The sequence below is a fragment of the Felis catus genome, chromosome C1 (assembly GCF_018350175.1).
Source record: "Felis catus isolate Fca126 chromosome C1, F.catus_Fca126_mat1.0, whole genome shotgun sequence".
NCBI classification, from domain to species: Eukaryota; Metazoa; Chordata; class Mammalia; order Carnivora; family Felidae; genus Felis; species Felis catus.
The window spans coordinates 162897203-162912119 of NC_058375.1; the positions used below are offsets into that span (position 1 = coordinate 162897203).

Below are 14917 nucleotides of genomic sequence, written 5' to 3' on the forward strand. Positions count from 1 at the left end.
TATAGAAGCAGAGACAGAGGAAGGACACATCCTGAACAGATAATATTACCTTGAGGAGTTAGAATCTGAGTGAGATAAGAGAAAACTATTAGCCTTTTCTTCATATAGTTCTTCCGTTTTTGTCTTAAAAAATTTTTTTGATGTTTATTTATTTTTTGAGAGAGAGAGAGCACAAGCAGGGGAAGGGCAGAGAGAGAGAGGGAGACACAGAACCCAAAGCAGGCTCCAGTCTCTGAGCCATTAGTGCAGAGCCCGATGCAGGGCTCGAACTCATGAACCATGGAGATCATGACCTGAGCCAAAGTCAGATGCTTAACTGAGCCAGAGACTGAGCATTTGGTCTGGTGGCTTTCTGAGCTCCAGGACACACAGCACTTCATCACAGCAACGTAGAGGTGATGCACACAGAACTTCTGTACAGAAAGGTGTTTTATGATTTAAATAACACCACAGTAACACATTGTCCTTTAACCAGTTGAGAATTTTTTTCCTTTGCTTCTCCCACTTTCTTATCAAGGAAGGAAGGAAGGAAGGAAGGAAGGAAGGAAGGAAGGAAGGAAGGAAGGAAGAAAAAGAAAATTAAAGGAGAGAGATGTTTAAATACAGAGGTTTTAGTTCCAACATCTTATAAAATGTCACTCAAGACTTGCCCTAGTTTTAACAATAATCTAATTTCTGAATGTGTCTCAAATCACAAAACAAAAAAAATTTTTTTTTAAACAGTGCTTAAAACTCTAGGGAAAAGAACAGTATGAAATTTTACTCAAAAAAACCTGAGATATTTTAAATTGACGCTTTGGGTTATTTCTTAACCCATGCATGGCAATCAAATCTTGGCTCTCATAGATAAGAACAGGCACTGCTCAACATAAATTGCTATACTACTTCCTAAAAAGGTTTTTAAAAGGTCTTCAACTACTCTGCCTTTTTTCCAGACCCTCAAAAACTGAATTGGAAATTTAAAATTTTTTTTTTCAACGTTTATTTATTTTGAGGACAGAGAGAGACAAAGCATGAACGGGAGAGGGGCAGAGAGAGAAGGAGACACAGAATCGGAAACAGGCTCCAGGCTCTGAGCCATCAGCCCAGAGCCTGACGCGGGGCTCGAACTCACGGACCGGGAGATCGTGATCTGGCTGAAGTCGGATGCTCAACCGACTGCGCCACCCAGGCGCCCCTGAATTGGAAATTTTAGTACCATCTGAAATCCTGTCTTAGTGTCTCTCAGCCTGCCTTCTGGGATCTGGGAAAGCAAACAGCTTAGACTTCTCTCATTCTCCCTCTCCACCCCTTTTTCTCTCAAATCCATACCACAGTCCTTCCAGAAAGTCCCTCCCTCACCACCTACATGTGCTGCTTATGACAGGGGCCTGTTCAAGAAGAGCCCATTTTTTTCCTCTTATATCTCAGGCTGATCTGACTGTCTCCATTATCTAAATATCCATCCCCACAACACAAGACTACTGTGGTTAAGACACTGATCTCACTGTTTACATTTTCAGGAAAAAAAATAGCTAGCGTACATGTTTTCTCAAGATCTTCTCCAAGGTCTAAAGGTTCTCTACTTTTAAAATCTATTCTGCTGTGAGAGTGGGAGCAGGGAAGTCTCGGCATTTCTTGAAATATTACTTGGTAACATGTTTAACATTTCAATATTGCATCACTCTGGGATGTGGCCACATTTCTCGTGTGGTCCTTCTCAGGCCTAAATTCTTCAGTCAACAGACATAATCTCCTGCATATGTCTATAGAAAAATGCATGGAAGGTTTCAGAAATGGGTTGGGGAGACACAAGTGGTTGAAAAGCAAGAAATCCAACCAACTGCCCATTTGGTCTGTGTATGCCAATTAAATGACTATAGTTATTCTGTTAGTGAATGATTGGTTGTTGGACTTGACTCAATGGATTAATTATTTGGGCATCATTAGCAAAAGCCAGCAGGTGAGTTGATGGTCACTGAACTGTGCAATAAGAGTGCAAACTCTAATGAGTGACTGTGGACACCAATAATGCACCAATCATTATATATATATATATATATATATATATATATATATATATATATACACACACACACACACACATATATACATCATATATATATATACAGTATATATATAATGTTTTATATATACATAATATATACATATAAAATACATTAAATGTATATATATGATATATACATTATTGCTACAGTAGAATTCTATGCAGCTGCGAGAATACAGTAGTCCTAGGGGCACTTGGATGGCTCAGTTGGTTAAGCATCTGACTCTTGATTTCAGTTCAGGTCATGCTCTCACGGTTCGTGAGTCTGAGCCGTGCATTGGGCTCTAAACTGATGGTACACAGCATGCTTGGAATTCTCTCTCTTTCCCTCTCTCTCTGCCCCTCTCCTGATGGTGTTCTCTCCATCTCAAACTAAATAAATAAACTTAAAAAAAAAGAATATAGTAGTACTATGTCCAAGAAATACTAAAAAGGTAAAACAAACAAAATGCAAACAATATCCATGTAACAGAGTCTCAAATATGCAAGTAGATGGTGGTGGGGGGGAAGGCAGAAGAGGGAGAATAGGAGAAATGTAACCAACTGCATTTAGGTGTGGTAACGAGGTAAGGTGTACATATTACACATATTTAAAGTAGTCAAGTATTATGAAAGAACAATTTATATATTTAAATAATATAAACATATATAGATATATACTAAGTGGAGTATGTATTGTGTAGGTAAGAAAATAGAAAATAAATAAAAATAAACTTTTAAGTTGTAGTGGTCTCTTCTTTATTTTAGAATACTCTCCTTTTATTGACTATTAGCAAAGTCTATTATTTTTCTTCTTAACAAGTATTTGTGGCCAAGTTGAGGAATCTATAGGATTCAACATCAGGTGAAGAGAAGGGGCAGCGTGGAGAAGAAAAGGCAATGCAAAGGCATACAGATGGGAATGGAACATAATAGTTTAGATGGAGCCCACCACATGCAAAGCAGTATATAATATGGATGAAGGTGAAATTGAGGGTCAAGGGTGCAGAGTTTGGAATCAGAATGGCGCAGGTTAAAATACTAGCTCTCTCACTCGCTATGTGACCTTGGGCACATTACCTAACTTCTCTCAGCCTCAGGTTCCATGCATATGAGCAGAACCTACATCACAGGGTTGTGTAGCTACTAAATGATTCAATTAAATGACACACAGTAAGTGGTAACATTAAAGAAAGCAAGTGAAAGAAGGAGGGAGAATGGAAGGAAGACAGGGAGGAAGAAAGGAAGGAAGGAGAGATTTTTTTTAAAGCTTAGGCCAAATTTGAAGAATTTGATTCCCTTCATGTAACTAAGACATACAAGAAAATTGAAAAGAAGAAACTGTGTTATACTGGAAAGATGGTTTACTAGAAGAGAAAAAAAATATATCCATAGTGAGTAATGCTAAAATGTTAAATCACATAACACCACAGTGACATGTTTTTACAATGTGAGCCATGCTTACTGAAGCTTCTAAACTAAAATTGTAGGTGACTGTGTCTCCTGTCTATCTTAGCTAAGTTCTTTTATTGAGTATTAGCAAAGCCTATTTTTTGACTTCTTAGCAAGTATTTACGACTGATCTGAGGACTGTAATGCTAAGCATGCATCCCAGGAATCCACACAGGGGCCACCCCACGGTTTTAGGTGCTATTCCTGTGACCTAAGCAGCCCAACCTTGGGCAGGCAGTCTAATCCACTGGTCACCCTCACACTGGTGATGGCCACCATGATTGTTACTATGTGCCACTTCCTAGTGCCAAGGGACCAGGGTATAGTGCGTCTTGTCTTTGCTTTCCCACCCTTTATCTGCCCCAATAACTTCAGCAGAGTAGGCTTGACTGGGTAAGCAGATCACAGGCTGCTGGCCCCCAAACACTGAGATTCTGCTCTGTGAGATTCCTGCTTCTCCAGCTGTTAAGAGAATACACGAGGTGATTGGGGTGAAAACACTCAACAAATTACAGACTGTTAAGGGATTATTATATGTTAATTTATACAAAAGGCTGTTGCTATGTTTAGGCTGTTTTTGTATTTCCATTTGACAAAAGGAATGCCAACAGTGTTTTGCATATACTAACACTGGTAATAGTGATAATAATGGCTCACAAATACCAAGCAGCAGCAGCAGCACAGTCCCAGACAATCTGCTAAACAATCCACGACCATGACTTCACTGGACCCTCGCAACCCTACAGGATGAGGTGGTTACTCTCATTTTAAAGGCAAAGAAACAGAGGTCAAAGAACTTGCAGAAGACAGAGCTGGCACTAGAAGCAAGATCGGCCCAACCTCCAGACCCATGCTTTAACCTTGCACGTGACAGCGTATCAGCACAACCGAGGGGAGGGGGCTCTCAGAAAACAGATTCCGGGCCTCACCCAGATTTACAGAAGCAAGTCTTCATAAGCTTCTAGTGACACCCATGGCGAAGGACCAGAATATTTCAATACTAGTCCATGTGTGTTAAGCAGAACAGCATGACTCAACTGACTGTATTACTGTATCAAATAACTGTATTATTACAAAGTATTCAAGCGACAGAATTATTCTGACCTGACAGTAATCCCTACAGGGTAGGAACAAGTGACAAATGTTGGGCTGGGTGATACAATGCGGCTGAGGGATGAAGCATTAATTTGTCACAGCGAAGTGGAACCAGAACTGTTCCTCACTGGGGCAGGGAAAGGGGACCGCAATGGCGACGGGCCCATTAGCCTTCCTGTGCCTGGCCCATCAATATTTGTTAAATGGGCAAATCAGTGAAGGATGGACTCCCCCCAGCTGGAAGCAATTTCATTCTCCTCGAAATTCCTTGTATTTGACCTGTATCTTTTTTTTTTTTTACCTTATTTACCACATTCTGACTTGCATTTCACTGTTTGAAAGCTGCCTCATCTCTACCAGAAGGTAAGGGTCCAGGGGCAAACTCCCATCTCTTTCTGAGCAATGTCTCCCACTCCACTGCTGTGCCCTATGGCACAGCGGTGACCCCCTAGCAGGGACCCTCAATGCTAAATGAGTATCTGGCTGGATTCCAACTGAGATTGGAATCTTCAGTGATGTGCGTCCTGGCTATTCTCCAGGCTATGCCTCCCAACCTTCCAACACTTGGTGTAACTGTGGACCTGCTGGGACACACTGCAGTGGGACACACTGGCGGAGAGACCTCTGTATGGGAATCATGAGGAATTTGGTGGGCCTCACCGGAGGGCAGGCTTCAGGAAGACCACAACTCTGGGAGACAGAATCCTGAATACGAGATGCTTAAAAAAAAAGGGATTACAGCCAACAAATAAAAGGTGCTTTTCTTTAGTTTTGTTCTCCTGATGTGCACTGCAGAAACCGTATGTTTCCTAAAATTACAACCATAGTTAGAACACCCTGAAATATCAGACAGTGACATGGACCCAGGAATGAATGCTTCCCACAAAAGTAAGCCCATCCCTGGCCAGAGCACCTGAGACAGTACATTTGAAAGGTAAGAGCATACCAACTTCTCTCCCCCCCTTACCACTTGAGCTCTTTATCACTCTTTTATCTTGGTGCTATACACTGCATGGTGTCCGTCTGATGCCTTGTGCTGTGCTGCCTTTTGCTGTTTCCTACTTCATCACCCTACCTGATCCTCACACCATGTGATGGACACAGAGCAACGTTTATCAACCCCATTTCTTGGATGAGGTAAGTTGAGTCTCAAGTTGCATGATATGCCAAGGGCACACGAAAGTGGCTGAACTCCCACAAGAGATTTAATTGGGGAAATAAACAAATGGAAGAAGGCATGAATGTCTCCAGTTGTAAGTAATTTCCTTGTCTGTAAACGTCCCAGAATTTTATCTGACCTTGCTTACCAATCACTTTGCTCTATATTACCAAACCCAAAAGAGTTCATGTGCTCGCCAGGGAGCCAAAGTGATGGCGGGGTTGGGTAGGTCCCAAGGAAGAAGACGACATGACTAAAATGTTCAATAACATCTTCCAATGACTGATAAATGGAGACAGAAGATGTGGTATATACACATACATATACATGGTACACACACACACACACAGACACACACACACACGCGCACACACTGAAATATTACTCAGCGATCAAAAAGAATGAAATCTTGCCATATGCAATAAGATGCATGGAACTAGAGTGTATTATGCTGTATGAAATAAGTCAGAGAAACACAAATATCATATTTTACTCATGTGGAATTTAAGAAACAGAACAGATGAACATAGGGGAAGGGAAGGAAAAATAAGATAAAAACAAACCGGGAGACAAACCCTAAGAGGTTCTTAAGTACAGAGAACAGGGGCACCTGGGTGGCTCAGTCGGTTGAGCGTCCAGCTTCGGCTCAGGTCATGATCTCCAGGTCTGTGAGTTTGAGCCCCGAGTCAGGCTCTGTGCTGACAGCTCAGAGCCTGGAACCTGCTTCAGATTCTGTGTCCCCCTCTCTCTCTGCCCCTTCCCCACTTGTGCTCTGTCTCTCTCTGTCTCAGAAATAAATAAACATTTTAAAAAAATAAAAAAAAATACAGAGAACAAACTGAGGGCTGCTGGCAGGGTGTAGGGTCAGGGGATGGGCTAAACGGGCGAGGGGCATTAAGGAGGACACTTGCTGGGATGAGCACTGGGTGTTATATGTAAGTGATGAATCACTAAATTCTACTCCTGAAACCAATACTGCGCTATATGTTAACTAACTTGGAGTTAAATAATTTTTTTTAAAAATCTGCAAAGTCTAGCCTGCACACTTCCATAACAGCTAATGGGCTCCTACAGATGGATGGGGTTTTTTGGTTCCCGAGAACCTCGACCTTGAGGGGATAACAGGCAGGTAAAGACACAGAGCAAGAGCAGAAGGCAGTGTTGTGAGCACCAGAAGGAGAGGCAAGACGCAAAATGCTGATGGCGTACAGGGCTCTCTCAACTCAGAAAGTCAAAGGGTAATTTATACAAACTACAAACGAAACCAAACAAAACCTCCTTGGAGTTCCTTTATCCGTTATAGGAAAAGGCATTTTTGAGGAGGAAAAATATACCAATGACTCAAAGTGAAGCTAAAGTATTGTTTTGAAATTGCCTTGGGAGACTGGCAGAAGAAAACCCACCCAGGGTGGGACTGTGTCCAGGGACTCCGCGGCAGCACTGCCTCGACACACAGGGCCAGCGATTGAGGGTGGGGTCCAGGGACTATCCGGGGGACAGCCGTTACAGGCAACTTTAAGAAAAAGGGACAAAGTCTACCCGGTCACTGCTAACAACTTGAGAGGGTTCCCCAGAACGGAGATAAGGCCAGAAGCCAGAGGCCCAGGAAGGAATATTCCTCTGGGATAACGCGGGACCAAGAGCGGGCACAGACACACCCTTTGTTAATTTCAAAGTCTAACCACCAGTCGAAGTCGCCTCTGACTGGGTCAGCTGGTTTCTTTTACGCTTGCAACGTTCTTCAACAGTTCTTTTTTAGAGAGAAAAATGTGTTAGCAGAAAGAGGTAGGGGGAGTGAGACTGAAGTGAGGCTGTCCGGAAAGTCCGGGAGAGGCCCCGGGCAAGGGGAAAGGCGCTGACGGGGACTGGAAGCGCCTCTAAGGTCAATGCGCACATCTAACCCGCGCGTCTATACCGACCACAGAGCGAGCAGCGAGCTGCAGGCGGGAGCCCAGTTTGGGGAGCCGCGTTGCGAGATGAGTTCGATTCCGCCAGCGGAGAAGGCGAGGCGATTCCTGGGCACGAACCAGCCCGGGGATGCCCGAAAGTCCCCATCCGCCCGAGCTGGGGGTGTAGATGCGGCCCCAGCGCATCCCCGCCAAGCCCCTGCCGCGGGGAACTACGGCCGCCGCGGGTCCCGAGCCCCCACCCCACTCCTCCCCGCCGCGGCCCCGGGGTCGGGGGAGCCCAGGAACGCGCGCGCCCAGGCGGGAGGCGCCCGGCGCCCGCGGCCCCGCCGTCCGCGGCCCCTTCCTTCCCGGCCCGGCCCCTCCCGAGGCCGCGCGCCCGCGCCCACCGCCCGCCGCGGACGCAGCCCCGACGCCCCCGGCCGCCCCCGCCCGCTGCCGCGCGGCGCTCCCCACCCCGCCGTCCAGCCCTGCCCTCCCCGGCGGCCGCGGGCGTCTCCCCGGGAGCCGCCTTGAGACCCCGCGCCCCGGTCGCGCGTCCCTTACCGCGCAGCGGCTCCGGGCGGCTCCAGGGCCCCGCGGCGCGCGGGGCATTTTTTTCCGGGAAACTTCTCCCCGGTCCGTAGGGCTGAGCCGGCCGGGCAGGAAAAGCGCTCAGCGCCGGGAGGCTGCGACCATCCGGGAACTTCGCGGAGATGTAAACCCTCCCCCTCGACTCCCCGTCCCCCCCGCCTCCTGCGGCCCCGCCACATGTGGACGCGCCGCGAGGCCGCCGCCGGCCCTTCGCCCTCTCCTCCGGGCGCCGCGCCCGCCCCGCCTTTCTCCCGAGCTCTGCGCCCCTCTCCGCCCCCGGTCGCCCAGAGGAGCGTGGCGAGAGTGGGGTGCTAGGTGGCTGGGGCTCGTGGGTCCCTGTGTCCGCTCCCTGAGCAGTGAAGGCACGCGGCGGTGGGGTCCAGGACGGGCTGTTGCAGAGGAGCGGGAGCTAGAAGGTGTGTACGACAGAGGGCCGTTTCCCCGGGACCCCGCATCCTCGCTCGCCAGCTCCCCGCCGCTGGGGTTCCGAAGGAAAGCCTTCTCCCATCGCCCTCTCCTCTGTTCTCAAAAGAGGGGGTCCAGCTTTGAGACACCTTAAATTAAAATTGGTGTTAAAAATGAACTTCAAAAGAGAGTGGAACCCACAGGGGCCCACGTGCAAGTGCATCCGTCTCCCCGTCCCCTGTGTGGGGACAACGGTGCGGCTCTTCCCGTGGGGAGATGTCGTTCCGCCCCTCCACACGGGTGGGGTCCTTTCAGTAGTTTCGCCTCGAGAGGGGATGGGCTTATCAGGTGCCCACATCCTCAGACACGGCAGGATCACAGTAAACATTTGGAGAAAGTGAAGAAGGTTCTACTCCGTCGCCAAGGCTAACTCTCTTTACCAGGCTTGGACCAGCTGAGAAAGCGCCAGGACTCTTAAAGAAAAGTTAACACACACCCAGACGCCCCAGGTACTAGAATGTGTGCATTTGAAAACAACCACAAGGTATGATCAATGTAATAACCACTTGATCATAGGTTAAAATATCAAGGTTGTGTATCCCTCTGAATAAAAGCAAAAAGGGTGGGAATATGCACTCTCAGGGATTGATGTCCTAGGCTGAGGAAGTCGTTCCTCCTTGACTTTAGGCTGTTTCTGTTCCTCCACCGTTCCCATATACACATTTGTATCTTGACATACTCTTAACAGGGACAACAGTGCTTCTGGAAAAAGGTGAAGTAACGTGTAAACCCGTCCTATTGACAAACTTTGGTTCCTAAGTATACCCGTCTTTTGAAGGTTTATTATATATTTGTCTTTCTTTTTAAGCCATTTCTATGGTAATATGCACGGGTTATGTTTTATATAAAACAGGGACCAGTGATTTCCTATATCAATATATTATTCCAGACTTGAAAACATACCCATAGCAGTTATCACAGTGTGGCATGGAAGTTAAACCAAGGAGCTGCCTGGTTTCCTTGCAAGCTCTCTAAAGGCTCTTTTTTTTTTTTTTTTTTTTTTTTTTTGCTTCGAATAGGCATAACGAGAATTCTTACCTCCTAGGGTTGTTGTAAAGATTAAATGTGATAATCCCTCTAAAGAGGAGCAGAGTAGTGGCACACAAGTAGAACAGGAATCTTATCTTTGACTCCCCAGAGTTCAGCAGAGTACCTGTGCCCTGGGACCAATACTTGCCAGAAAAAGAACTCTCTTCAGTTTACCTCTTTCAAAGATCCACGTAAATTTTAGCATTGGTATACACAAAAGGAAATTATGAAGGTAACATACATGCCCCCACCCGTTATTTCATCATTGGAAGCCCAAAATTAATGATACCCTGAATTGTCCACTGGTTTAAATCGCCCTTGAGGCCAGTGTCCAGAATGCGTCTGGCTCTGTCTCAGACACCAATACTTCTCTCAATGGTCAAAACCTGAATAATATTTCATCAGTGGTAATTTTCTAGATTCAATAAGTGGGCTATAATTGTGTACTATGTTAACATTTGGGAAAGACGAGTGAAGTGTATCTGGAAACATTCTTTTTTAATTTTTGCAACTTAGTTGTAAATTTGAAATACTTTGAAGCTGAAAAAGTTCCGAATATTTTTTAATTAAAAAAAAAAATGATGGGGCACTTTGGTGCACAGTCAGTTAAGCATCTGACTTTGGCTCAGGTCATGATCTCACTGTTAGTGAGTTCGAGCCCCATGTTGAGTCTGCACCAACAATGCAGAGCCTGCTTGGGATTCTCTCTCTCTGTCTCTCTCTGTCTCTCTGTCTCTCTCTCTCTTCCTCTCCCTCCCTCCCTTCCTCTCTCTCTTTCTCTGGCTTCCTCCGCCCCCCCCCCATGCTTTCTCTCTCTCTCTCAAAATAAATAAATAAACTTAAAAACAATGGGGGCACCTGAGTGGCTCAGTGGTTAAGTGTCCAACTTCGACTCATGTAATGATCTCACAGTTCATGAGTTCGAGCCCCACGTTGGGCTGTCTGCTGTAAGCACAGAGCCTGCTTTAGATCCTCTGCCTCCCTCTCTCTCTGCCCCTTCCCTGCTCGTGTGTGCTCTTCCTGTCTCAAAAATAAATAAACAAATAAATAAATAAAATGAAAGAAAGAAAGAAAAAGAAAGAAAGAAAGGAAGGAAGGAAGGAAGGAAGGAAGGAAGGAAGGAAGGAAGGAAGGAAGGAAAGAAAGAAAGAAAGAAAACAAACCTGAGTGCCTAGGTGGCTTGGTTGCCTGAGCGTATGATTCTTGATTTTGGCTGGGGTGGTGATCCCAGGGTAGTGGGATCAAGCCTGTGTCAGGCTCTGTGTTCAGCATGGAGCCTGCTTAGGATTCTCTCTCTCTCTCTCTCTCTCTCTCTCTCTCTCTCTCTGCCCCTTACCCCCCTCGAGCACTCTGTCTCTCCAAAAACCAAAACAAAACAAAAAAGAAGAAGAAGAAAAAAAAAAGAAAACCTAAAATTCTACAAGAGATACCCTCTTCCTTGGGTAATGCCAAGGTGTAGCTTAAAATGAAGATACTGGTGTTAGTCGTAGGCACAGGTACTCTGCTCATAAACCTTTGCCGTCATGTGTGCTTTGATATAAATGCGTTAATAAGAGAAAATGGTTCGTTGAATTTTGTTTGAAGATGAAGGTGGTCTAGAAATGTCATGATGCGGGAAGTAAGGAGAAGGGAGGGAGGTAGAAGGACATGGAGATTGACTAAAGACAAGTTTAGCAGAGCAGAATATTGTTTAATCCATATATCTGCTTACCATTTCATAGCTACCGTGCTGGGAACTCTAAACTAGGCTATGGTGGCTTAGAACTTCCCTTGTTATAACGATTAGTTATGTACCTTAAGCACTCGTTTAACACCTGTCTTGGCCCCTAGACTGTAGTAGCCCCAGTTTAGAGGGAGAGGCACGTGGCGGGAACTGCTTGCTTCACCACCGTGTTGGCACATTCTTCGTACTCATTACCACGTGATAAAGCGAATGCCATGACTAGGCTGGGCCCTTGCACATATAGAATCTCATTTAATTCTCGCAGCAACTTTGTGAAATAGATAATTGTCCCCATTTTATAGGTGAGGGAGCTGTGACTTGGAGAGCTTAGGAAACCTGCCCCAAGATCACTCAGCTGGGGAACCCCAGAACCCAGATTATCCGGACACTGACACCCTTGCTCTGGTATGCATGCCGTCTCTTGACTTGTTCCCGGGTTGACTCCACCCCTGAGCTTCTGCTGGTGTGAATGGCCTCAATTAACTAGCATCCGGACTCCGTGGTGCCAAATAGCAAAAGAAGAAAATATTATACTTACCTTTGTAGAGAATTTTTGAGGTTCAGGTAGATCTGGTTAAAGGCTGTATGTTACCTTGAATGATTTGGGTTCTCTCTTCTGAATTAATGCAGGGAGGAAACGGAATGCTATGTAGGATAACATGATTGACCAGGGGGTTGTACTGGAAATTAGGGTGTATGTGGGGAGGAAAAAATCTGGTCCACAGCTTTGCACTCAGTGGGTGGTCATTGCATAGTTAGTGGATGTACTGGCTTCCAGAACTGAAGGACTCAGCTTTTTTTGTTATTTGTCTATTTTTGAAAGGGTTGGGGACCGGCGGCCGGCGGCACGGAGATCAAGGGAGACGGAATCCCAAACAGGCTCTGCACTGTCAGGGTGGAGCCTGAGGTGGGGCTTGATCCCTTGAACAGAACAATGAGATCATGACCTGAGCCAAAATCAAGAGTCAAGGCCGCTCAACTGACTGAGTCACCCAGGCACCCCTGAAAGGATTCAGCTCTTAAAAGCTGAATATTTTACTTATTTGTACCATACCTTATTCCAAAACAATTTAAAATAGTAAGAGTTGAATATGATGAAATTTAAATCTTAGCGTGGGGCTGAAAATTTACTAGAATGTTTTTGATCTTTATTTTATTTTTAATTGAAATATAGTTAGCATAGGTTATTAGCTTCAGATGTACAAGGTAGTGATTTGACTTTTATACACATTACAAAATGATCACGATAAGTATAGTTACCATCTGTCGCCATATGAAGTTGTTACAACATTATTAACTACATTTCCTTTGTTGTACTTTACATCCCTGTATTTATTTGTTTTAAAACTGGAAGTTTGTATCTCTTAATCCCCTTCACCTATTCTGCCCATCCCCCTACCTCTCAACCCTCTGGCAACTACCAGTATGTTTTCTGTATTTATGAATCTGCTTCTGTTCTGTTTTGTTTTTTAGAATCCACAAATAAGTGAAAGTATATGGTATTTGTTTTTCTCTGTTTGACTTATTTTACCTGGCATAATTCCTTCTAGGTCCATCCATGTTGTCACAAGTAGCAAGATCCATTCTTTTTATGGCTGAATAATATTTCATTGTGTGTGTATGTGTGTGTGTGTGTATGTTTATGTATATATATATATACACACACACATGTATACCCACATATATACATACCACATCTGCTTTATCCATTCAACTCTCAATGGACACTTAGGTTGCTTCCATATCTTAGCCATTGTAAATAACACTGCAATGAACGTAAGGGTGCATATATCTTTTTGAATTAGTGTTTTTGTTTTCTTCGGGTAAACACCCTGAAGTGGAATTTCTGGATCATACCATAGTTCTGGGGTTTTTTGTTTGTTTTGTTTTTTTTGTTTTCAAGATTTTAGTTTTAAGTACTCTCTATACCCATCGTGGGGCTTGAACTTACAACTCTGAGATCAAGAGTCCCATGCCCTGCTGATTGAGCCAGCCGGTAACCCCCGTAGTTCTCTTTCTAAGTTTTTGAGGAACCTCCATGCTGTTTTCCACACTGGCTGCACCAATTTATATTCTCATCAATAGTGCACAAGGGTTCCCTTTTCTCCACTTCCTTGTCAACACTTGTTATTTCTTATCTTTTTGATAATAGCCATTCTGACAGGTGTGAAGTGATATTTCATTGTGTGTGTTTTTTTAATTTTTTTTAATGCTTATTTATTATTGAGAGAGAGAGACAGAGCATGAGCAGGGGAGGGGCAGGGAGAGGGAGACACAGAATCTGAAGCAGGCTCCAGGCTCTGAGCTGTTAGCACAGAGCCCAATGCAGGGCTCGGCCCACAAACCTCAAGATCATGACCTGAGCCAAAGTTGGATGCTTAACCGACTGAGCCACCCTGGCGCCCCTCGTGGTTTTGATGTGAATTTCCCTGATGACTAGTGGTGTAGAGCATGTAGGTTGGCCATCTGTATGTCTTCTTTGAAAAAAATGTCTATTTAGGTCCTCTGCCCATTTTTTAAATTGGATTGTTTTTTTGGTGTTGAGTTGTGTAAGTTCTTTATATATTTTGGATACTAACCCCTTATCAGATACATCATTTGCAAATATCTTCTCCTATTCAGTAGATTGCCTTTCCGTTTCATTGATGGTTTCCTTTACTGTGCAAAACCTTGTTAGTTTGACATAGTCTCATTTGTTTATTTTTGCTTTTGTTGCCCTTGTCTGAGGAGACAGATCCAAAAAACTATGTTGCTATTAGCAATACCCTGATATCTAAGAGTTTACTGCCATGTTTTCTTTTAGGAGTTTTATGGTTTTAGGTCTCACATTTAGGTCTTTAATCTATTTTGAGTATTGTGTATCGTGTAAGAAAGTGGTCCAGTTTCATTCTTTTCCATGTAGCTGTCCAGTTTTCTCAACACCGTTTACTGATAATACTGTCTTTTCCCCATTGTGTATCCTTGCCTCCCTTGTCATAGAGTAATTGATCATCCATAAGCTTGGGTTTATTTCTGGGCTGTCTGTTTTGTTGTATTGATCTATGTGTCTATTTTTGGTTTAGTCCCATGCTGTTGTGATTACTGTAGCTTTACAGTATAGTTTAAAATCTGGGATTGTGATACCTTAGCTTCGTTTTTCTTTCTCAGGATTGCCATGGCTACTTGGGGTTGTTTGTGGTTCCGTATAAATTTTAGCATTATTTGTTCTAGTTCTACGAAAATTGCTGTTGGTATTTTGGTAGGGTTTGCATTGAATCTGTAGATTGCTTTGAACAGTATGGACATTTTAACATTATTAATTCTTCTGATCCATGAACACAGGATGTCTTTCCATTTGTTTGTGTCATTTTCAATTTCTTTTATCAGTGTCTTGTATTTTTCAAAGTACAAGTCTTTCATTTCCTTGGTTAAATCCATTCTTAAGTATTTTGTTTTTACTGATGCAATTGTAAATAGGATTGTTTTCTTAGTTTCCCTTCGTCCTAGTT

General features: G+C 44.3%; 1 protein-coding gene across 2 annotated transcripts in view; it reads right to left on the reverse strand.

Moving 5' to 3' along the window:
• The window catches only part of WIPF1 (WAS/WASL interacting protein family member 1), a 125974-nt gene extending 117659 nt beyond the window's left edge, over window positions 1-8315 (reverse strand). The window contains exon 1 of one of the 2 annotated variants that reach the window (XM_045033962.1): window positions 8186-8315. The gene's annotated coding sequence lies outside the window, so the exon portion shown is untranslated. The remainder of the gene's footprint in view (window positions 1-8185) is intronic. The other variant, XM_023259475.2, reaches the window with a different exon arrangement.
• Between the last annotated feature and the right edge of the window lie 6602 nt (window positions 8316-14917).